This window comes from Erinaceus europaeus, chromosome 5 (genome assembly GCF_950295315.1).
Source record: "Erinaceus europaeus chromosome 5, mEriEur2.1, whole genome shotgun sequence".
Taxonomy (NCBI): domain Eukaryota; kingdom Metazoa; phylum Chordata; class Mammalia; order Eulipotyphla; family Erinaceidae; genus Erinaceus; species Erinaceus europaeus.
In genome coordinates, this window is record NC_080166.1 from 62,405,457 (window position 1) to 62,430,986 (window position 25,530).

General features: G+C 36.0%; 1 protein-coding gene and 1 long non-coding RNA gene across 5 annotated transcripts in view; both read left to right on the forward strand.

Annotated features, from left to right (window-relative positions):
* DACH1 (dachshund family transcription factor 1) overlaps positions 1–25,530 on the forward strand; it is a 488,759-nt gene that overhangs the window by 1,327 nt on the left and 461,902 nt on the right. The window lies entirely within an intron of this gene.
* LOC132538621 (uncharacterized) lies at positions 23–13,857 on the forward strand. The gene is made up of 3 exons (XR_009549971.1): positions 23–925; positions 11,997–12,154; positions 12,304–13,857. It is a non-coding gene; the product is annotated as an uncharacterized LOC132538621 (long non-coding RNA).

A 25,530-nucleotide genomic window follows, 5' to 3' on the forward strand; every position in this document is an offset into this window, starting at 1 on the left:
AAAGAGCTGGGGGAGGGGGGCAGCCTCTGCCACCCACGGCCCCTTCCCCACACGCCTCCTCGCGCTTCCCTCTATCCCCTTCCCCGCGCCGCTCGCTCCGCGCGCCCGCCCGACGCGCGCCCCGGTGAGCGCGGCCCTCAGCTCCCTTTCTCCGCGCTCGCCAGTCGCTGGCAAGTTGGCACCGCACCCGGTCCAAATCTCCTCCCCGCCCGGCCCGCCCCCCCCTGCCCTCCCGGGCGCCAGAGCTTGGCTGTTGTGGGGCGCGGGAACCCCACACCTCGGGGTGGAGGGGGCGGGAAGCAAGAGGACACATCGCGGGTGGCGGGTGGCGGATGGGGGGGGGCTTCCTCGGCCGGGTGCCCCGTGTGCGCTCCCCGAGTCCCGGTCTACGGACACTCAGCCGCAGGGCACTCGGGGGAGCCCTTCAGTGGCGCCGAGCGGCGTTCCGGGGTCGGGGGGGGAGGTCGTGACCCCGCCCTACAGGGTTGGTGGAGCAGGGAGGTGCGCTTGGGGTGAGGGGCCCACGAGGAAGCCGAGGAAGTGGCCACTTGAAGGTTTGGAAGGGAACGACCACCGGGGTTCGGAGGCTCTGGGTCATCCCGGGGACTCGCTGCGAGTTCAGCACCGAAGCCCCGAGGGGAAGCCCGCCAAGGGGAGGGGTCTGTGTGCGCGCGCATGTGTGCAAGTGTCCGTGTGTGAGCGTGTGCAAAGGAGATAAAGGGGTGGGTTTGCCCCGGGGCAGATGTGAGGGTAAGGCAGATTTCCTCTGTAGGGGAAGGCAGCCGGGTGCCTGAGACTCTCGAAAGCGGAGCTGGATAGATGGGGACGCGCACAGCGCTCCCCTGCGCGCTCGCTCTCTCTCTCTCTCTCTCCAAATTGTCCCCTATTCTTCCCTTCCCTTTCGTCCTGTTCTTTTCTTTTAAAGGTTAGTAGCTCATGCGATGAGCAGGTGCAGGCTTTGCACTGGGATTCTCAGCTGACCTGAATACCTCCTCAGCCCGGGCTCTACTGCCCGGCCAAGCGCGCGAACCGGGGAGGCTGCGGGGACAGATGTCCTTCGGGACCAGTTTTATGCTAATGACCGCTCACTGGGAGAGGATCTGCCGAGAGGGGGCGGGAGTGTGGTAATATGTCAGTTTAGGGGTAAAAGTGATCTTTCCACCTGCCTCGTCCCCACAGTTTGCTGCAGAGGGAAAAACTTTATAGAGATGCTTAGAGAAAGCCAGTAGGGAAAGTTGGAGGCAGGCAGCGGTGCGTGGGAAATGCGCGCAAAATCTGCGCAGAAATTTGACTACCAGCTTTAGAAGTTTACAGATCAGGAGGAGGAGGGAGGGATTCTTTCTCCTTGGGGGGGCATGTGCCCCTAATAAAGCTGAAGTGGAAGAGAGCTGAGGGGGTAACCTAGAGATCAGAGAGAAACCCGGTCAAGTGCCCCTGTCTTCCTAGGAAGACTCCCGGTTAGTTCTTTGGGAAGATCTTAAGATGAAACTTCAGCAAAACACTGCCTTACCCCAATCCGGCCAGAAACTCTTATTCTTGTCTATTTGCCATTCTTTGGATGAGATATGAGTGCCTGTCTGGGTTTTGAACCTTTATTTCTCCTATTTGGGGATGAATTCTGAGCGGGCGCATTCCCAGTAGTATGGACAGGTGGCAGTAAAGATTGAGGGGGGAGTCTTGATCACTAAACGCTATTTACAGAGCTAATTGAAGTCCTTGCATGTCCAGAAGATAAAGTATTTGCCAACGATTCATGGTTAAAGCTGTTCGAAACAGAGCAGAACGTTGAGAGTTCTTATAGTAAAAAAAATCTTAGTTGAAATTTGAAGCCAGTATAGATATGATTTTAAGAAATTGTTATCTATCCTGTAAATTGGTGAAGCGCTAGTGTTTTTCTCTTTAGTAGTCAAACCTCCCTCCCCTCAGCTCTTAATCCCCTTTGTATCTTTCTTACAGCACATAGTGTATTAGATAAATAATTGTCATTACACACACACACACACACACACACACACACACACACTGCTAGAGAAAACGTTCAATGACAGCAATTTTCTAATCAAATGTAAGACAGATAATGGTGTACTTCTTACAGTTTATCTTTTAATGTTTTTTTTTTCCCTTGAAATTTTTGTTTAGACTTCGAAATTGAAGTCCTTGCATTATGGTTGAAGAATGTTCTTAAAGTTATTTATTAACAAACATTTAAAAAATAGTTTTTGTTTTCTGAAGTTAACAATAGCCCTGGAGTTTACACTTTTGTAGTCAAGATAAGTTAAACCTACAGAACTGTTTATCCCTTCAAAACTATCTAAGCTATATTCTGTATTTCAGTCACTTGGTCTTACTACGTTGCAATTGAATGTGTTCTAAAATCTCATTCGGGTTATTTTTAAGGTAACATGGTAAGTTTGTTGATTTACTATTGTATTTTGATCTTTCATTAACTACAAGACTTGCTCAAACCTAACTACAAACATTAACTGAAATCAGTAACCATAGAAGATTCATAGTTGCAAATATCTACCTAGGTATTTCTAATTCTGACATTAAGAAAACAGAAAATTTATAATTGAGCTCCATTCCATCAAAATACACCGTTTGCTTTATGAGCTTATTATTTTAAAATGGTAATTACTAGTATTATTGTCGTGGTTCTTAACTTTGAAAGCAGTACCTAAAATACTTAGCATCAAGGATTTGATGCTAAGTATCAAAGAACTGACTTTACTTTTTTAGTTCTCTTCCAGCTTAGTCATTTATTATTATGTTTTTTTTCTTATTCACCTAGATATATTGATTAGCTTCTTAAGGGATTATTAAAGGATTAATATGCAAAAGATAAATCGTGCAAAAGATTAAACTATGTATAATAATTTGTACATAGTTGGGCAAGAAACATCTAATCATAGCACTCAGCTTCTTCCAACACATATATCTAACTATGACACTTAATAATGTTTAGATATCAAGAAATCTGAGGAATCAAAATGATGTTAAAGAAACGAAACGGTTCACAAACTTGCTTAAAGTGGCTTAGTAAGTTAGTAACCAACCTTAGAGAGGATTTAATTTGCTTGGGGCTATTTCATCAGTATGCTATCTATGAAAACTAGAAGAAATGTTGAAGCCATCTGTCACTACTACCAGGAGATGAAACACAGACTATCATATCACCTGCTTGACAGTAAAGCAAAAAGTAAGTCTCAGAACACAGAGAAAATATAGGCAAATTTATTTAAGAGTTGTCAGAGGACAAAGTCTAGCCTTGATCAGCTTCCTCCAATTACTATTTTTAAACTAAATATTAGTTGCATGAGCTTGACCATTGTAACAGAGGTCACTTAATTAACCGGTAACTTAATTAACTGGTAACCATTAAACAACAACAGCAAAAAGAAAAGTAACTATGTACATGGTAAAGCCACTGTTCAGTTCCTTGTTTGTAGATTTGTGTTGGGATTCAGCTTTCCATGAATTCAGGTAATAATAATTTTAAAAAAAACTCTTTTTTTTAAAGTGAATTCTTATTGCTGCAGGAAGATTTTTGTCTCAGAGTCATTTAGACTAGATTGTATTTTGGGTCCTACACAGCCCTAGATTTGTGGAGTTTTAACTTGACTAGAAAACAGTTTTATCAGATACTTCATATGCACATTCACAAACAGTTTTCTTTTGTCCTAAAAGTCAATACAGTCCATGAACAGCAAATTGAAAGACTTTCTAAGTCCTTTTCTGCTTGGTAGCAATAAATGATTGCAATTTTAGAATAAGAAATATAAATTATTTTCCAGTTTTTGCCTCTTCTTTTTTTTTTGGGGGGGGGGTCAGAAATTCGAATAAAGATGACAAGCTGAACCAGTGTCTTTACCCCCTTGCATGCTTCTCAGGGGGCATATATTTAACCTTTCATGAATTGATATAGAAAGTTTCAACACAATTTGAGATTCACATCTAAGAGATAATTACGGTGTTTGGCACAGAGAAATTAAAAATTGCTTCAAATGAAGAGAAGCTATGCTTTTGAAGTTTTTGTATTATAGTCGATTAATGATGCTAATAAAATCTAATGTTTCATTTTATAACATTACAAAAAGAATATGGCATGACTTGAAGACAGTGCTAAAATATGAAAGTTTATAAGTACAGTTCTGCCACTTGTTTCAGTATGTTTTAAAAATAAGATTCTTGTAGTTTAATAGCTTATATGTAAGTAAAATATAAGCATATTCTAACCTACCATTTATATTGTGTGATCAAATCCCATTGCAAAATATAAACTTCTGGACTTATTTGCTTAATATCTTTCAAACCTGTTGTTTTTCCTGGAGGTAGTCTCCAGTAATAGCATAGCTATTATTGTAAAAAGTACGCATAGTTATAAAGATGGCTAACTTTCTGAATTCCACACATTACTAATTAATGTTCTGAGCCACAGATTTATATATGTAATACTCTATTTTGTGGAATTTTAGTTATTAATTTTTTTTAGGATAAACAAGAAGGCAAGCTATTGTTTTCCAGTTTCCTAACAAGTGTTTGCATATACACTTAACATAATTTTAAAATCTTCATTTGTTCAATTCTGTTTTCTCTTTCTTTCTTTCTTTCTTTCAATCTTTCTTTCTTTCTCCTTTTCTTTCTGTTCTCTTTTGTTTAGTTTCCTTGATTTCAAAGAAGTTGCATGTAAATTGCTGAGACTATCATTGACCCCCCCCTTTTTTTCTCATATCCTTTTTGCCACTCTACCTAGCCCAACCTCTTAAGATGTAACACCCAGTATTGATTAAAGGCTTGGATAGAGTTGAACATAAATCACTCTTCTCTTTGGTAACTTGTGATTCACCAGTGTAGAAAAACATAATATGCTTCACTATTTCTCATCTCATCTTTTTTGTTTGTTTGTTTTTGAGTGTAGGCAACATTTGTAAAGTAGTATTACTTGTAACTAAGTTATTTTAGTAACAGTTTGTGCTTTGCCCATCAGTTAGCATTATTTTATTGTTCCAAATTATTTTACTAGATTGTTACATAGAAATGCCTCTATTAATCAGTTGAATATTCATTTAAACTGCACTGTATTAGCAACATAGAACACATCTATTATAGAATATAATATGAAATTAAACTCTCACAGGCTGTGAACTGCCTGCCATTAGATCTTTGTTTGAAGAAATTAGTTAAAAACATACCTCCTAGGACCAGCAAGACAGCTGGTAAATAGATTCAGGTGAGTCTTTTTAGATTTCACTAAATCTTTTTGCTTTTAAGGCTTTTATTGTCTCTAAGGGTTAAGGGTTTTTTTTTTTTTTTTTTATTGCTTCCCAGGAAAAAAAAACAAATGGTGAATTAATAAACCTTTAAGATAATACAAAATGTAAAAAACATGTTCACTGCTTGGGTATTTTAGCTACCTGAATAGTATGTAATTAACATAATGTTTTTTTTTTCATTTTGTATTTGAATTGCTGTAAGAATAGAGTGACCTGAGCTACATGTACCAGGAGGTACCATTCCATAAGTATTGAGTTACTGCATTGTGATTGGTCAGTTGTATATACTTATATATCTGTTCTCCTCTGAATGCTGCCTGTCAAAACTCATAGGAATTCACCAAAATACATTTACATTTCTATTTCCAGGTTTGAGACTGCAGTAAGAAGCCTATTCTCTATTGTGTTTATATTCAATAATTTATTTTCATGAAGAAAAGTCCACATTAAAAACCCACCCCTAGTGAATGAACCTGAGAAAAGTGTAATAGCAAAGTCTCTGATCTGCAGAGTTAAGTATGTTCTAGGCATAGTAAAGCCTCTGGGAGCCCACATTGTGCTCAGGCTTCTTCTGAAATTTGTCAGAAATATTTCCTGTCAAAAGTTGTTTCTTTCTTCCTTCTTTCTTTCCTTCTTTCTTTGCTTCTTTCTTTGCTTCTTTCTTTCTTTCTTTCTTTCTTTCTTTCTTTCTTTCTTTCTTTCTTTCTTTCTTTCTTTCTTTCTTTCTTTCTTTTTTACCACAGTAGCTATTGTTAAAAATTGTTGATAAATGCTTTTTAGTTTAGGTCACAATATAGAACTGCCTTAATTAAGAAAATTACTATCAGTTTATTTAACTATTTCTTTGAAAATCAAGAACACCACTGGTAGTACATTTTTTTATTTGACCTAGTCAATAGTTCTTATTAGATTAATTGCAGGAATAACTTTATTTTGATGCACTTATTTACCTTGAGAAGGATTTTGATAAACTTTTAAGAATGTGTCTGTTACAGTTCATGCTTGACTTTGTATTTAAATGTGCAAATGACTCTGGACAGACTTGGACTTTACTGTCTGGCACAAGTTAATGAGTCAATCACTTAGTAAAGTCTCCCTGATTTTAAAATTAATGACAGAATTCAAATTTAGATTGGTTATAAACAATTGCATGTATATAAACTTGCCATGTCACGTCATGCCATGCCATATCATATCATATCACTTATCATGTCATATATAGTATTGTATATATGTTTGAAAATATCATCACTTGATCCAAAATCAGGAACTATTAACTTTGGAACATTTAAAATGTCTGTGTATTCTGAGTTGGACTTACTTTATAAGAAAGCTCTTAATTTATCCTTCAAAAAAACTAAATTCTTCTATAGATTTCTAAACTGGATGTTGAAGTGACCATGACAGAATTTTGTTAAAGCTATGGCCTTATTGCTTTTTGATTCAGATTAATTTAGTTGTTCCTGGATATCAACTTGGAATTCTTTTGTACATTAAGATGTAGACAACTTCAGTGAAAGTTTTCAAACAAATCTTATTAAACTGGAACACTCATTATAGCATTGTGCTTGTAAGTAAACAATAGTGTACTAAATGGTCAGTTACTTTAACAAAAGTTTTATGAGTAATGATTTTTAAAAACTAGAGCTTTAATGGAACATCAGAAACATTATTAGTGAAGTGAAGACAATGCCTGGAATACACTGCACATTCTAGCAGGAAGTAGAAATTATTTACCAGTGATATTGCAGTATTGTATAAAGGAAAGTAATAGTTTCCTTTCCTTATTATAAGTTAGTAGAGAAGCAACGTTTTAAAAAGTCACAGTAGATTTATTTTTAATTTACATGTAATCCAATATTTCTAAATGATTAGGTTACCTTTAGATATAATAGATAAAATATCTTTTTCTTCAAGGACAAGTACATGTATTCAAGAAAGAATACTAGTTGAAAGGAAATTACTTTGTGGAAACAGGTACATTTGCAGTAAATGCTGGCTAATTCAACTTAGAGGTTACTGGTTACTTTTTAAGTAAAGGTAATGAAAATAAACCTGGAATGTTATATTCAGAATTCAAGTAAAATCTTTTAATCATAAATGAGTTGCATTCTGAAATTGTATTAGTAATTTTTTTGTATTAGTAATTTTAAATGGGATTTATTATTCATGTCCTTTTGTTTTAAAAATACTCAGTTTCCATATGAAAAATATCAGTGACCATGTGATGACTCTTTGAACATACCGCAGTTCTACTAAGATATACTGATATGTTTAACAGCATTGATTTATATTTTATATCTAAAATTCTCAGTTTTATTTAGTTTGATGCTTAGAAGTAGAAATAATTAAGTAGTTTTTAGTTTAATTGTGTTTTTGGATTTCACATGAATAATTTGGATCACTTTTACTTGTCATATTAGTCTCATATGCTAGGATGGATGCATGTAATCCTGTGTGTGCAACAAGTGTAAATATTTTATCTGTATTTTAGAAATCTCTGTGGTGGATATTTTTGTTTATACTAGCATAATCCTTTTGTTGTCTATATGTCTATGCTTAAACAATCATAACTTATGTGGTAGAGAAGTCTTTACATAGATGTATTTGCGCATGTGCGCATGGATCTGGGGGGGGGGGACATGCCCTTAGAACAAATAACTCAGTAACTACATTGTCTTAATTTTGCATTATGTAAACTTGACCATTGAAACAAATAATGTAAGAAAAGCAGCTTATGCTTTACTGTATGAAAATAGAAGAATCCTTAAAGTTAATTTAAAAGTGGAGAGATAATTCAACCTTAATTTTATTTTTATTTGGCAGGCCCAGAGGTTTCTTGTATACATAATTTCGCACTTCTGGGCTGCTCTTTTATTCAGATGGAGAGACAGAGGAGTGAGAGACAGAGATAGAGAGAGACTATAGCACCAAAGCTTTCTCTGGTGCCATAGCACCTCCCATGTGGTATTGGGGCTTGAACCTGGGCTGCACATATGGCAAGGCATGTGCCTCACCTGGTGAACGGTATCTTTGCCTTTACTTAAATATTTAAAAATATACTTGTAAAATATGTTACATGACTATTAAGATAGTCATTACATTTTTTAAGCCCTCCTAGACTTTCATTTTTGTAAGTAAAATGCACTTTAAATTCTCTATGAAAGGTATATGTAACAGAATTATGTTACGTGTATGAAATAGATATTAAACTATTAGGTAATACAATCTGTATAGCATTGAGTAACATTTAATGTGTTTGATGTCATTGGCTCCATTTCTTTTATTGGTTTATTTCATTGCTGCTTGCACTTTAGAGTAAGAATATCCTTTACAATCTGTAGATAAATGATAGGAAAACAATCTCATAGCCTAAAAAAAAAAATGATTGCTCTTCTAAAAGCTTTGCCATCAATGAGATGAGTTAGGAATGAGGTCAATGGGTTAATCTGTAGGTCTACATAAGGAGATGTGTATTACCATTTCTCGCAGTGGACTGTAATTGTCTTTGAAAACACCTGGTAGAGGTCCAGTTAAATTGAAATCAATTACTTTTTCAATCATCCCATGGCATTTGTCATGCCATTACGTCATTTATAAAAGGACAAGCATGCATGCATTATTTTTGCAGAGTAGAATCTTCTAAAACAGTAACTATTTAAAAGTTTCTGTTTCACCTAGAATTTATGAGAAAAAATACTTTGTATATAATAAATGTAAAGTGACCTTTCATAAGAAGTTCATCTCTTCATTTAGTCATAGATGTAAAAAGAAGTATGTTTAACATCAGCTTTTGCATCATCTTCTATGTGTATCTTTTAAAATAGAAGACAATATGTAAGTGGAAATGGTTTCAAAGTATTTTACAACTCTGACACCTTTATTCTTACCCTCTAAGAAGTCTGATATGTGCCTGCTTTAATCAAAGGTGAATATATGTCTGCTATTCACTGATTTTTTTTTCCTTCACACTATTGACAGTCTATGCAGATTTGAACTTGTAGCCAGAGACAATGCTTCCATTCTTCAAATTGCCAAAAGACCCCTAGGGATGGAAACTTGACCTGCTTTTATGAAACCATAGAATTACATTTATACAAGCTACCCCATGGGAAAGAATGAACTTATCCCAATTCAAACCTTAATATTAGAGCCTTCTGGGTCAAATTTGATTTTTCTTTCTGTTAACACCTGTTTGGATACTGACTTTAGTAACTAGCTATTCTTAGAAAAATTTAGAAACATACATAAGTGACATTTCACAGTTAAATCAAAGTGTTTTAAAAATTCACAGCTACTCAGATTTTCACATTTTTAAGATTTTACTTTTAAAACAAAGTATATACACCTTAGATATAAGGAGTTTAAACATAAAGTTGCTTAATTTTATATGGTAGTGTGCACTTTAGACTTTTAAATAGTAAAGTAATCTTTCTCTCTTTTTAAAAGAATTTATTTATTTATTCCTGAGAAAGATAGGAGGAGAGAGAGAAAGAACCAGACATCACTCTGATACATGAGCTCCCAGGGATTGAATTCGGGATCTCATGGTTGAGAATCCAATACTTTATCTACTGTGTCACCTCCTGGGCCACATAAAACAATCTCTATTCACTGGGTAGTTAGCCCACATTGCAAAGAAACATTTTTTAGGGAATTTTTCTCCTTGATAGCATTTTAGAATAAAAATTCTTTAAAATAATGCATTAAATTCTTAGATTTACATTTTAGTTAATTAATTTATTAGAAAGCACCACTCAACTCTGGCTAATGGTGGTGCTGAGGACTGAACTGGGGGCCTTTCATATGATTCAGTAAGTCCTGTGCATTTCAACTGTGCTATTCTTTGACTCTCTTATTTAGTTTTGGTTGCCTAACCTATAGGAGTTTCCAGAAGGCGAATTTTGTTACCAATGGCAACAAATGAAAGTGATTATTGATAACTTTGATATATAGATATATAAAAGTTATTTTTATTCTAGTTTAATTTTGATTTTTAAAAATTATTTTGTGGAGCTGAGTAGGATCTTGTGTACAGATTCACTACTCTGGGCCACTTTTTTCTTTACCTTTTTTTTTTTTTTTTTTGGTGGAGTGGGGCACTTTTCCCATTCAGCTAGACAGAGAGGGAGAAGCATCACAGTAATAGGAAATCCTCTGTTGCCATAGCACCTCCCATATGGTGCTAGGACTTGAAACTGGGCCACACATGGCCATATGTCCGAACACCCGTACATCTACCATTACAATAATGAAAGTTAAGTCACTTGATGATTGCATTTTGTAACTGAGACCAATGAACTACTTTCCCAACTAAAAATTATATATTTTTCAAAGATCTTTCACTTCTTTTTTTTTTATGTGACACTGATAAAAATATTTACCTATTTGTTTATTTCCCTACATGAACCAAACATAATTCCTAATAGTGATAGTAAATCTATCTGGAGTAGAAGAAAAGCAGTGAAATTTCCAGTGGAAGGTATAAGAAACTCTTTCCTTACTTTCATAAGTCATGTTTACCAAGTAGAAAAACATTTATGTTTTGAGTTTTAAACATACAGCTTGAATTCTTCCTTATGAGTTGTTATGTGGAAAAAGTTTGCTTTCCTCATAGATTAACATTCTTTTGCTTTGTCTTGATACTTACCATTTGAATGAAACTGAAAAATGGAATCAGTCACTTGGTTGTTTCCTAACATTACACCAATACAATGTATATAAGATAAAATTTGACTAAATGTTATATTTATTTTGAAAGTTTTCTTTAAGAAGTTGTTTTTTTTTTTTTTTACCTCCAGGGTTATTGCCAGGGCTTGGTGCCTGCACCACGAATCCACTGCTCCTGGAGACCATTTTTTCCCCTTTTGTTGCCCTTGTTGTTTCATAATTGGTGTGGTTATTATTATTGTTGTTGTTGCTGCTGTCATTGGATAGGACAGAGAGAAATCGAGAGAGGAGGGGAGACAGAGAGAAGGAAAGAAAGATACCTGCAGACCTGCTTCATCACCTGTGAAGCGACTCCCCTGCAGGTGGGGAGCTGGGGGAAGAAGTTTTTTTTAAGTATGCTTTTTCTTTTTTTTTTTTTAAGGTTTTGTTTATTTATTTATTTATTTATTTATTAATAAGAAAGATAGGAGAGAGATAAAGAAAGAACCAGACATCACTTTGGTATACATGCTGCTGGGGATTGAACTAAGGACCCTCATGCTTGAGAGTCCAGTACTTTATCCATTGTGCCACCTCCCAGACCACTCCTTAAAGGTTTTACGATGACTAGACATGGCTGTTTCTCTGACTGATGGAAAGAAGGAAAAGAAGTAGATCATATAACTTAGCTTCATTATGCCATCCTTACAATTAATCTACATCAAGAAAAGCAACATATTCTGAATTTTGTAGTGGTTATAATATGAAGGGTTTTTTTTTTTTTTGTCTTTTACTAGCACTTTGCAGCTTTATTTCCATAAATGACTGATGGCACACCACGTGAACTGGGAAAGAAATCATATTAAAAAAAATCTTGCTATGAAATGCGTGAAAGGAGAGAATGAACTTTTATTATATTTTTGTTAATTCCCTATAAGCAGAGTAATCCTTATTATTATGTGGCTTCTACTTCATACTTAATATAAGAAGCCTTCAGACACCATACTAAATTTCATCTTCTTAAATACTTTTATCATCTAAATTATCCTCATAATAATCCTCTTTATTTTGCAGCACTGTAATGAAATTGTGATGAAATAGAAATACTTTGTCATGAAACTTACCCATAAACATCTATCTCAGAAGAGAGCAAACTGGATTTTTGAGATGGTGATATTTAGATTGATTCCTCTCAATTCAAAAATTGTGAAAACTGTTTTATTTTTATCAAGGTATTTTTTCTATTCTGAGTTTAAGAAATAAAACTAAAAGGTATATTTGATCTGGAGTAAACTTTGCCCTTCTTTTGGGGGAGTGGGTTAAATAAGGGCCCATGACAGGGATGCTGTTTGTTTTTCACAAAAGTTGTTTGTGATTTCAGGTACTCTTGGGAAATCTCTTGATCAGATTCACATCTGTTCCTGTCAAAGTGGGTGCTAAGATACCGGTCACCCAGCAACCATGTCCAAGAGGGAATTGGGCCGATAATAACTTCAAAAAGGAATGACAGATGCTAGATTAGGATGAAAGACAAAATGCATGAAAAATGAGCTTGTTAGAATCAAAAATTTGTTCAAGCACCTTTATGCAAATTAAATGGATATTAAATATTTGCATGCAGTAATTTCTACTTTTTAGTTTGATTGAAAAGAATACTGCATTGAAACTCACAAATGTGTCTTTTTTCTTTTGTACTAATCAACAAACAAGGCAGAATCTCTTTTTAAAAAATTAGATTAGCCACCTGGGTTCTTACATCTCTGCTAAGTATGCTACAATGTTTTTTTCTTATAACAATGGCACTCTTAGGGACAACTTGGTTTATCTAATTTTTTCGTAATAAACTATCTCATGTGAATTAAGATTATTTTAGATGAATATAAATCTGTTTCTTCGGAAAGCATTTCAAAAGTAACCTTATCCTGTTGTCCTTGAAGTTGGTTAATGTACATTAATAAAAGATCACTCCAGATAAGTTCACACCCAAAGCACAGGCTTCTCATTGACTGGTTAAATAACAATGCATTAAAGTAGAGTAGAGTGATATACCTGAAATGAAAGAGACAGTTACGTCTCTTCAAAATTTCAGATGCTTTTGGATACACTGTTTTTTTTTCTATTGAATTGTTTACATACTAATCTGAATTTAGAAGAGTCTGATAAAACAGAGTGATTGAGAGAGGTTTCTGAGTCTTGGTTTAGCAGTGTCTAATGTGGTCACGTAGAGAAATTGATTTTCTTCAGAAATTAATTAATTTTTCATATCGCCCTAAGCTGCAGTTAAAAAGAGTGCATACTTGTCTGTTTTTTCCAGAAATATTGCCTAATCATATTAATACCATTGCCCCAAGGATGAAAAGATAATTGTACAAATGCATTTGGAAATATGTATCACTGAGTATTTATGATTAAATTATGCAAATGACCCAGCTCTCATCCTTTCCAGACCCAGATTGTCTAATTAGGATTGATATGCTGAATAGATGTTCCAGAATTTGAATACAAGCATGTCCAAGGAGCAGAAAATTGGAAATGACAAGGTTGAAATCCAAAGAAAAGTGTCTTTTGATTTTATATTTTGTTAATGTGCTGTTAGCAGTTGAGAATATTTCATTCCCTTTGGCTGTTTGTGACTCATATGTCCTTATTAGAAACAAGTATGCAAGAAGAATTGAACTCTAGCAAATATCATTTCATTTCTATTGGATGCTTATTTAAAATAATAACCCCTGGTCATCCAAACAGAACATCACTATCTAGTTGTTTCAAATATAAACTTAGCTTTCATTGAGTGACTTTAAAGAGTCAAAACTTCTTTGAGTTAATGACATCGTTTATTCCTAAACTAACTTTGCAAACTTAGTAATGTATCAATGCACTGTTTTCTACACATGCTTTCTCGAGTCTACCATTCATTCTTTTACTTATTCTTTCATTTATTTAAATATCTATCTCCCTATTTGAGGCAAAGACTGTTTAGGCAATAGTTCTGATTAGGAGAAAAATGCAGCACTTTAAATGTAACAATGTTTGGATTTGAGGTCCTCAGCAGGCTTTCTCCTTCATTGATTACACTCATTCATCTTAGATGGAAGGGTGGTAGTGAGGAGCTAGGAAGGGACTGAACTGTCAGGACTCCAGCCTTTGTTAAGCAGCGGGTAGTCACTGCCTCTGAACTCGCCTGGCTCCTGCTTTCCATCTGCAGGGTGATGGATTGCTATGTTTAATACATTTCAGCTTTTGTCTGTCATAGTGTGGACAGACAGTACTATCAGTGATTTCAACAGTGATTAGGGAACCGTTTCGAACTACTCCTATTGGCCAGACAGCTTCCAGGAATGTCTGAGGAAATGTACTCACTGGTACTCTCACCATGTAAATGTGTAGTTTAACTAGGCAGAGACTGTTTAACTATGGCAGAAGTCCACTGAGAATTTTGTTAGACTATGAAGCCACCTTTGAACAAAACTACATGAGATGATGTTTATAAGAACATTCTGGATTTCATGCTAAAAAAGTATTCATCCCACATCAATATAAATCTGTCTTCTTTTTATTAGTAAGACTATGTATTTTTTGTCTTTTTTATTTTCCCTTTTGTTGTCCTTGTTTTTTTAAAAATTGTTGTTGTAGTTACTAATAACAATTGATTTTGCCGTTGTTGGATAGGACAGAGAGGGGAAGACAGAAAGGGGGAGAGAATGATAGACACCTGCAGAACTGCTTCACCACCTGTGAAATGACTCCCCTACAAGTGGGGAGCCAGGGGCTCAAACTAGGATCCATACGCAGCCACGCGCACTTGACCCGCTGCGCTACTGCCCGACTCCCAAGACTATGTATTTAATGGCAGAATTGTGTTCCTTAGACTATGATGCTAACTGATGCTACACTCACCAATGCTGAACCATTTAACTATACTGGGAGGATAGACTGTGAGGACTATGCTAAAACAAGAAAACATGACATGGCATGTGCAATGCTGGAATTTCTGAACTGTGGGTGCTTTGTGGTTTGCAAGTCCAAAAGAGTGAATGATTTCAACAAGCATAAAGCCACTATATACCAGCTCAATATTCTCCCTGGAGTGTCTTATTCTATTTGTGAAACTGGTGCTAAGAAAAAATAATGAAATAAAGGGAAAGAAAATATTATTTTATGCCAGTGTGATATAGGGAAAGTTTTATTTGGAGAATGGGGCTTATCTGAAATAAATCAAATTTTACTGATTCTTTGATTAAAGTACTAAATGCAATGTAAATAGTAACTTTAAAAGTATTATAATAATATGTTTTTTTCTCTCTTAGGTCATTACAAAATACATACCAAGATAGTATTGAAACAAAAAATCCTAAATCAGGAGACATTCCCTGCTTTCAGTTAGTCTCTAATATAGAAGATTAAACATTTAGATGGTTAACAGCAGATATATGATGAAAATAAAACTTCAGTCCACATATTATATGTTCCTTAACTGATACAGTTATACAGTTATAACTAGTTTTGAATATGTGGCAACAAGTATACAAAAGCATATTTGTACACACACACACACACACAATTTCTTTTAAACCAGTTCAGTTGTTAAATTTGTTGGCATTTTGACATTGCTAATTCAGTCAAAAGGACAGGTGGTACAGTACCTCTTAGGATTTATAAAAGCATTTAGATATTTTGCAGATTATCTTGCTCTTTGTTTTAAGGCTTGCCTATTGAATCACTGTTCAGCTTGAAATCTGTGTACTTATTTAGTATATTTTAAATGAGTCCTTTTTTCAGAGCAAATCAAAGTTATACTTTTTTAAAAAAATATTTATTTTTTATTTATTTATTCCCTTTTGTTGCCCTTGTTTTTTTTATTGTTGTTGTAGTTATTATTGTTGTTGTCGTTGTTGGATAGGACAGAGAGAAATGGAGAGGGGAGGGGGAAGACAGAGAGAGGGAGAGAAAGATAGACACCTGCAGACCTGTTTCACCGTTTGTGAAGCGACACCCCTGCAGGTGGGGAGCCAGGGCTTGAACCAGGATCCTTATGCGGGTCCTTGTGCTTAGCGTCACCTGCGCTTAACCTGCTGCGCTACAGCCCGACTCCCAAAGTTATACTTTTATATAAGAAGTTTCATAACTGAACTTAAGCAAATTTGGATTTTTAATCAAAGCTAATCACAATTTACATTTTACTTGTGTAGTAAAATAACAGTACCTTTCAGTATTAATACATCATCATTCTAATGTGCAGTTGTCATATCTTTAGCTATAGAGCCTTGCATTTTCACGATAACACGGTAGCACCAGGCTTAGAAATGACAAAGTGTTCATTCTCTTCGAGATGGATATGGTATGGAGGGCAGCTATATAGCAGATCACATCTCCTGGCACTGTGATACATAGCATTTCTATTAAGGCAAAGGAAAAGTGCAAAACAGAGGCTACTGGAGTCTTGGCTTTGAGCTGTCAGCAACAGATTACGGAGCAGGAGCTGAGTAAATTCTTTGTTAGAAAGTAGCACTAGTTCATGGAATGGGCCTACTTTATCCCACTGTGTCCCATAACTTAATTATTTGTGAATACTTTTGAGGGAGAGACTTCAACTTCAGGACTTGGTTGATGGATAGACCTTAAAAAGGGCAAAAGAATACTTATACCTGTGGTCTGGGAGGTGGTGCAGTGGATAAAGCATTGGGCTCTCAAGCATGAGATCCCGAGTTCAATCCCTGGCAGCACATGTACTAGAGTGATGTCTGGTTCTTTCTCCTCCTATATTTCTCATGAATAAATAAATTCTTTAAAAAAAAGAATACTTATACCATATAAAAGTTATAAATACCCTCCACAAATATAAAATAATAAATGTTTGACAAATTTGAATGTGTATTTTTCCTAAACTTTCTTGGGCTATTTAAAATTGTGTCTTGTGTAAAATTGGAAATGTGAGTGTGTTTGAGAGTGTATGCACAGACACTATAGGCTGCCAACCCGTATTATACATATTGTTGGTCTTATGTATAGTTAACACCATAATTACAAAGTAATACAAGTCATTTGTCTTAATATGGCTAAATAAAAAATTTATCTACATATATGCTAGAAATTCAATGAATGAGTTTCTCATGAAGCTAATGAACAGGTTTGCTGTCTGGAAATGTTTCTGAGTGGAGGAATATTAGAGTCCCCTTTAATATATCCCATCCATCTCTGGTCACCACATGCATAGATGCACAGCAACTCTGCTCTTAGTGTCCAGCTATTTACTGTTTGGCTAATCCATAGATAGGGGCGATAAAGAGTCAGGGCAGCAGGTTCAATTTCTTATTTCTTCATAGCTTCCTATAATGATTCCTCCTCTAATGAGGTGAATTACTACTGCATGAAAAAAGAGAAAAAAAGGGTTTTGGCTATTTTAGCTAATAAATCACATTGACTGCGTGGCTGATCGGATCAATTGTGCATAAATCAGTGCCCTAAAGATTCTTAAGCTAAGATTCTACCAAAGACTAATCGATTCACTGGCTTATACAAAGGCATTGTCTTTTTGCCCATAGCAAACAGGAGTCCACAATCCTTTGACTTTTAATATGCTGTCAAGTATTTAAGCACATGTTACTGCTTTTAGAGGCATGGCTACAATGAGGAATGCAGTTGTGACTATGAAGTAAAGTCAACAGATGGTTTGCCATTCTCTATTCACTTTCATTAATTATAGAGTAGGAGAATTTAGTTCTTAATAAAGGTGTGAGATATCCAGTTAGTAATTAAAAAAATATTTTATCTATTTTGGGTAGAGATAAAAAGAAATTGAGAGAAAAGGAAGATGTAGAGAGGGAGAGAGAAGGAGAAATACCTGCAGCACTATTAAAGCCTCTCCCCCAACAGATGGAAATTAAGGGTTTGAACCTAGGTCTTTGCACATTATTATATGTGCACTCCACCAAGTGCATTACCACCTGGTCCCATTTGTAAGTTTTGTCACTGTGTGATGTTTCATATTGTTTCTCAGAAACATATTGTTTAGTTTACAAGGGAAATTTTTCTTATCACCCAAGAGATATTTTTCATTACCACAATAGCTGTAGATATAAGATATCTATGGGCAATTCAGAGTCATGAAAATAATTCAGAAACTTGATTTCAAGTTCTGATTATATCATTTACCAACTGAAAGTTTGTGAGCTGTCCAATTGGAACCAACATATTATCAAATATCAAACGAGAGTGAGGATAACTTGTCTGTTCTTTTCTAAAGAAGATAAGGAAGGAATAGTTATTTGAAAGCACTCCAGAAATGATAAAGTGCTTTTTCAAGAATAGTTTATCTGAGGGATCTGGGTGGTAATGCATCGGGTTAAGTGCACATGGCACAAAGCCCAAGGACGGGCGCAAGAATCCCAGTTCAAGCCCCCAGCCCCCCACCTGCAGTGGGGGGGGGGTCGCATCACAAGCAGTAAAGCAGGTCTGCAGGTGTCTTTCCTCCTCTCTGTCTTCCTCTCTTCTCTCAGTTTCTCTCTGTCCTATCCAACAACATCAATAACAACAACAACAACAAGGGCAACAAAATGGTAAGAAAATAGCCTCCAGGAGCAGTGGATTCATAGTGCAGGCACTGAGCCCCAGCAATAACCCTTGAGGCAAAAAAAAAAGAAGAAAAAAAGAAAAAAGATAGCTTATCTGATTAGCCTCTACTTCTCAAAAAATAAAGATATAATCTACATATAACATTGTATAAATTTAAGGTATACAGACAGTTATATGCCTCAAAGTTGCTACAAGAATAGATCTTAAATAGTCTCACTAAGTTATGTTTTTAAGTTCCGTTTACCAGAACAATTAAAAAGAGCATAAAGAAAAATCTGTTTTGGTTCTTGTTATCACCCTCTTGTTTCTAGGGAAATATCAGCGAAATCATAACAATTAAAAGGAATTTGTGAAATCTGAAAAATTACAAAGCTATTTATAAGTAGATTTCTTAAAATTTTGCAGATATTAACTTCAAAAATATATTGAATGTAAGATCAACATGGTAACTACTTTGGAAAGCAAGGAAACATAAAACATAGTCATAGTATGTGAGAGGCAAAAAACAGTATTTTGAAGAGTTCCATAGTCAAAATCTATAGTAAGTTGTTCAATAGTATTTATGAAAATTTTATTAAAGTTTTAGTCATATGTTATGGAATCTGAAGTTAGCTAGAACATTTGACTGTTACTAAATCTCTAGAATTTTCTTGACCTAGATATATAATTTATAATTGTCCTTTACCAAACATCTCAAAAACTCTCAAGTGATTATTTTTATGTAGTCTCCTAGTTTGATAATAAATTTTAGATAGGTCTAAAAGACTTTTATCATATCATTTGGTATTTGCCAAATATTTTGTAAACTTGTCAATATAATATGATGTTCCCTATTTCTCTTGTTATGCCTTTGTAGATTTATGACATCTTGACATTTTTGTAGATTATGTAACATACATTGTTTTTCTCTTGTTATATTGAGAAGTTTAGTAGGTTGTTGAAATTGGATTTAATTGATTTTCATCTTGGCATTTGTCTACAAAAGCATCTCGTGTCTGAAATTCACCAAAGGAGGGTAAATCTAACTGGATTATTTATTCTTGCTGTGCCTTTCCTGTATGTATCCAGACTTTTGAAATATTTACCATTTTTTATTAGTAGTTTCAAATATAGAGGTAGAGAAGCTTGTTGATAACATTGAATTGACTTGTTCATAGCTACCAACTAGAACATGCCAACAAGAGGGGTTGACTCAAGCCGTTCCAATCTCTGTTTTATTTTCTATGTTGTATTTTTTACATTATTACATTATTTTCTATTTAAATAATACTTATCCAGTGATTCTAACCTAGACAGCAACGTGAAGAATACAAGTCATTTGGAAGCAATAATGATGATGGAAATTTTAAAAAGACTCCATATCTGTGTGTGATATGCGTTTGTAACCAAGATTAGTTATTTTATGAGAAAACTTTACTCCTGGCCACCTTTTTTTTTTTTTTGTCATTATTTTAGAGAAGAAAACCAGAGAGAGAGGGAGACACATCACAGCACTGCTTCACTACCCTTGAAGTTTATCCCAGTGACAGTAGTGTGCCATATAGCCTTTCAACCTGGGGCTTTCAATTTGGTAAGGGGCATAGTCTACTGAGTAACCCTGGGGCCCCTTTGGGGAAATTTTAATATTGTTTATGATTCTAACAGTTTTCAAGGCTCTTTTGCCTTAAAGATATAGAATAACAGTTGTAATGTACTTTTTTTTTTCGTTGCGTCCAGGGTTATTGCTGGGTGGGTGCCTGCACCATGAATCCACTGCTCCTGGAGGCCATTTTTCCCCATTTTTTTGTTGCCCTTGTTGTGCTTGTTGTAGTTATCATTGTTATTGTTGTCATAGCTGTTGTTGTTGTTGGATAGGACAGAGAGAAATCGAAAGAGGAGGGGAAGACTGAGATGGGGAGAAAAAGACACCTGCAGACCTACTTCAGCGCCTGTGAAGCAATTCCCCTGCAGGTGGGGAGCCAGGAGCTCGAACAGGCATTCTTATGCAGGTCCTTGCGCTTTGCACCACATGCGCTTAACCTGCTGCACTACCACCGGACTCCCTCTCATGTGCTTTAAGAAAAATATAGAATTGACAGTAAATGTTATAGCCACTAATTTTATAGATTAATTCTCATCCCTTCAATTATATAATAGAAGTCTATTGTAGCTATTCCAGGGACAAAAGTATAGTCTATTACTCTTTTATTTTTTAGTCTTGTTGCAATACATTAAAATATTCTTGGGAGTCGAGCGGTAGCGCAGCGGGTTAAGAGCATCTGGTGCGAAGTTCAAGGACTGGCGTAAGGATCGCAGTTCGAGCCCCCGGCTCCCCACCTGCAGGGGACTCATTCACAGGTGGTAAAGCAGGTCTGCAGGTCTCTTATCTTTCTCTCTCCCTCTCTGTCTTCCCCTCTTCTCTCCATTTCTCTCTGTTCTATCCAACAACGAGCGACATCACCACCAACAATAATAACCACAACAGCGATAAAAAAGGGGTAACAAAAGGGATAATAAAAAATACTTTTAAAAAAATCTTACAAAAAAATTCTTAAGTCCTCATCAGCAAACAGAACTCAACCCAACAAATCATACAGATGTCAGCTTTTCTTCATGTGAATAATGGAAATAATTACAATGCTAGTATATTAAACTAACTCATGCTTATAGAGTAATGGTTTTAACTGAAATGAAAATAATTTGAATAACTGGAATATATACATATATATATATCACAGATATTTATTCTTTATATAGCAATACAGAGCTTTACTTCTGAAATTTATGTTATAAACCAGTAGTAAAATTTCCGTAAATGAATTACTGATTCATAGACACTAATTCACCCTCCATACTACTTTCATAGCTATAAATTGTCCTTTTATAAGAGCAAGACACTCCTATTTTGAGAGGCTATCTTACCCAATGGATGTAGATTACTTTTAAAAGACTGAAAACCATTCATTCAGGCATATAATTAGGATTTAAATAATATTTGTGTAGTAGATAAAGCCTTCTATAGGCAGAATTTGTAACAATAACTTCCCAGTTTCCTATCTGGGAAGTAGCCATGGAAAGTTGGGGGGGGGGGTCCTGTTTTTTTCCCCTATATTCTTTGGAGTAAACTACATTATCCCATCTCAATTACCCACCTGGATGATTTCTTCCATTCAAGTATTTTGTCTTTCTTTTTGCTGTCTTTATTTATTTATTTTTTTTACTTTAATTTCTTTCCCACAGCAAAAACAAAAAAGGTACCTTGATATTTTGGCATCTCAGACTCCATATGAATAACTTGTTGTTTATCAGCTTGGCACATTTCTTTCTTGGCCTAGTAGATGCCTCCTTTTGCTCTTTTTGTTTGTTTGTTTGTTTGTTTATTATTTTAATCAAGTGTGGGAAATAGTGTCTTTTTTTAGCTTTTAATTTTTTTATTGTCTTTATTTGTTTGTTGGATAGAGACAGCCAGAAACTGAAGAGGGAAATATAGAGAGAGAAGGACTGAGGGAGGGTGGTGGCCCACCTGGTTGAGTGCACATGTTACCATTAGCAAGGACTCCGATTCAAGCCTCTGGTCCCCTGCAGGGGAAAAGCTTCTCAAGTGGTGAAGCAGGGCTGCAGGTATCTTTTTGTCTCTCCCTCCCTATCGTCCCTTACCCTCTCGATTTCTGGCTGCCTCTATATAATAAAGATAATTAAAAAAATTAAACTAATTTTTTAAAAAATAGAGAGACCTGCAGCCCTGCTTTATCATTATGAAACTTACCCCCTGCAGGTGGGGACCCGGGGCTCAAACCCGGGTCCTTGAGCACTGTAACATGCGCTTAACCAGGTGTGCCACCACCCGGCCCCTCTTCTTTCTCTCTTAACCTGATAATTATAATGTAGAGAGAGTGCTAAACTCTTATTCAGTGTATCTATAGTTAAGGTAAGGAATTAACATTTAATATTTTGATTTTTTTCTGCTAATGTTTAGTATTTCACCAATACCTTGATATATGGCATAATATTACTTGATATATGGAATAAATCAAGAACAAAAGGGTGTTTGTAGGGGGAGTTGGGTGGTAATGCAGCGGGTTATGCACAGGAGGCGCAAAGCGCAAGGACCAGCGTAAGGATTCTGGTTCCAGTCCCTGGCTCCCCACCTGTAGGAGAGTCTCTTCACAGGCGGTGAAGCAGGTCTGCTGGTGTCTATCTTTCTCTCTTCCTCTCCTCTCTCCATTTCTCTCTGTCCTATCCAACAACGACAACAACAGTCATTAACTGCAACAATAAAACAAGGTCAACAAAAGGGAATAAATAAATATTTTTTTTTAAAAAAGGATGTCTGGCCAGTGGAAGTACTTCACCTGGAAGAGCACTTCCTTCTTTGTGCATCTCAGGTTTGCCTGGTCCACTTCACGTTAAGATATTCTCTCTCTCACTCTCTCTCTCTCTCTCTCTTGCTACTAGGGTTATCTCTGGGGCTGGGTGCCTGCACTACAAATCCACTGCAACCACTTTTTCCATTTTTATTTTCTTCATATTGTATTGGATAGGATTGAGAGAGGATGGGAGATAGAGGGGAGAGAAAAATGGACACCTACAGGTGGGGAAGGGGAGACTTGAACCTGGGTTCTTACACATAGTACCATGTGAGCTTAACTGGGTGTGCCAGCACCCAAGCTCCCCTCTCTTATTCTTTTCTTTCTATCCAGAAAAATTGACCCTAATGACAAAACAAACAGGTGTCCTTTCTTGTAATTCAGGAGACAGTGTGGAGGATTTATTATATAATATTTAGCAGTGATTCCTATGTTCTTAATGATGGTTTTCTTTCTGAGTGGCCTGTACTTTGTTTTCAGAACATAGGATGTGTTTTGATGTTTCCATAGTTCTATGTTGATTCATAATTGACTTCATTGGTGAAAAAATTATAGTTTATATATTTTTAATTTCTACCCTCCTACACTTGCTTTGGTTTTTGTCTTCACCTGGGCTTGAGTGCTCTGGGCCACCTTTTTCAGATCGACAGGAGGGAGGGGGGAGAGAAAGGGAAAGACACTACAGAACTGCAGCTTCCTCTAGTGTGGTGTGGGTGAGGCTCAAACCTGGGTTGTATGCATGGCAATACAGAGACACTATGCAGGTGAGTTATGGTGCTAATTTTAAGCATAGAAAGAAAGGAAGAAAGAAAGAGGGTGGGGGTAGTTAGCATAATGGTTCTGCAAAGAGACTCTCATGCCTGAGGTTCTAAAGTCCCAAGTTCAATCCTCTGAACCAAAATAAGCTAGAGCTGAGCAGTGCTCTGGTAAAAATAACATAGAAAGAAAGAAAGGAAGAAAGAGAGAGAAAGAAAGAACTTCCAATGATTTTTCACCATCTATTTCTTTCATCCCTTACTATGCTAATTTTAAGCATAACAAAATGTTCTGCAAAGTCTAAAAAGCCTATTTCTTCTTTTGTAATTTTGAGAACTAGGGTGCAGCTAAGGGACTCTTCTGTGGAAAGACAAGTACCACTTCGACTTCCTCTTGAGGCTTTTCTTTTAAGGATTTAGCTTTGTTCTTTTTCTTCTCCCAAATCTGATTATTTACATTTATAACTTCCACAGGGCAACAGTCACACCGCTTTGCAAATAATTTGCTCATTTAAATGTTTTCAAGAAATAATTGTACCAGCTCTAAGCAATGATACATTGCTTGTACCATAAACTAATGCCTGCGAATTTTGCAATAAATGAGTATTTCTAAATGAACCTAACACAATGAATATACTTTTTCTTCAAAGAATATGTACAGGTCTAAGAATACTTTTTTATTCTCCATTTATTTATGCCCATTTTTCTCAAGACAGAAAAGAACGATAAACTAATCGAGTCCATAAGTAATACTTCTTTGGAAATCCAAGCTTAATGACAAAATTAAAGTGATCTGCTTAGATATTGGTGTGGCCTTTAATACTGTGTTCTTTATACATATCTTATTGCCTATTTTATCTATGTGTACACTTTTTTAAAATTACTTTTGTATTTTTTGCTCTTTGTCCCAGTTGTGTGGTATAAGTAAAGAATACAGCCACATTGATGAGTTTAAGATGTTTGAAATTAAAGCAAAAATTAATATATAAGCATATAGAAGGACTTTTTATATTATTTTTCAGGAACTGTAGGTTGACATGGCAGGATATTGGGCTGGAATATGGAGACTAACAAGCTCAAGTTGTTAGTTATCACTTTTGTGATATGACTAGAAATTTAAAGATTATATTATAGATGGTGAAAGATCACTGAAAGTTGTTTCTCTCCTTTCTTTCTTTCTTTCTTTCTTTCTTTCTTTCTTTCTTTCTTTCTTTCTTTCTTTCTATTTTATTTTTACCAGAGCACTGCTCAGCTCTGGCTTATTTTGGTTCAGGGGATTGAACGGGACTTTGGAACCTCAGGCATGAGAATCTCTTTGCAGAACCATTTGCTATCTACCCCTGCCCTCTTTCTTTCTTACTTTCTTCTTTTCCTTCTCTTTCAACTTTTCTTTCTTTGCCCCTTTCTTTCTTTTATTTCTTCCTTTCATTCTGAGAGTGTTAATGATTTCAAGTCACTGACACATGTGTACAATTTCATTTTGCACCAAGCCCCTAAAGTTTTCTTTCTCCCTTTCCTTTCTGTCCTTATCCAGAATCCTTTGCTTTGGTGCAATACACTATGTCCAGTCCATATTTCACTTTGTGATTGATAAATTTGTTCTGAACTTTGGTGGGGGGTGCAGTGTGGAACTATGCCCTGTAAGATATATTTTTATTTTTAAATTTTTTTTATGGGGCCAAGCGGTGGCACACCCGGTTAAGCACACAGTACTAATTGCAAGGGTCAGCACAAGGATCCTTGCTGGAACTCCTGTTCCCTACCTACAGGAGGGAGCGTCACAAGTGGCAACACAGTCTGCAGGTGTCTATTGTTCTCTCTATCTCCCACCTCCTATCAATTTCTCTCTGTTCTATCCAATAAAATGAAATAAATAATAAAAACAAAGGAAAAAATGGCCACCAGGAGCTGTGGATTTGTTGTGCTGGCACCGAG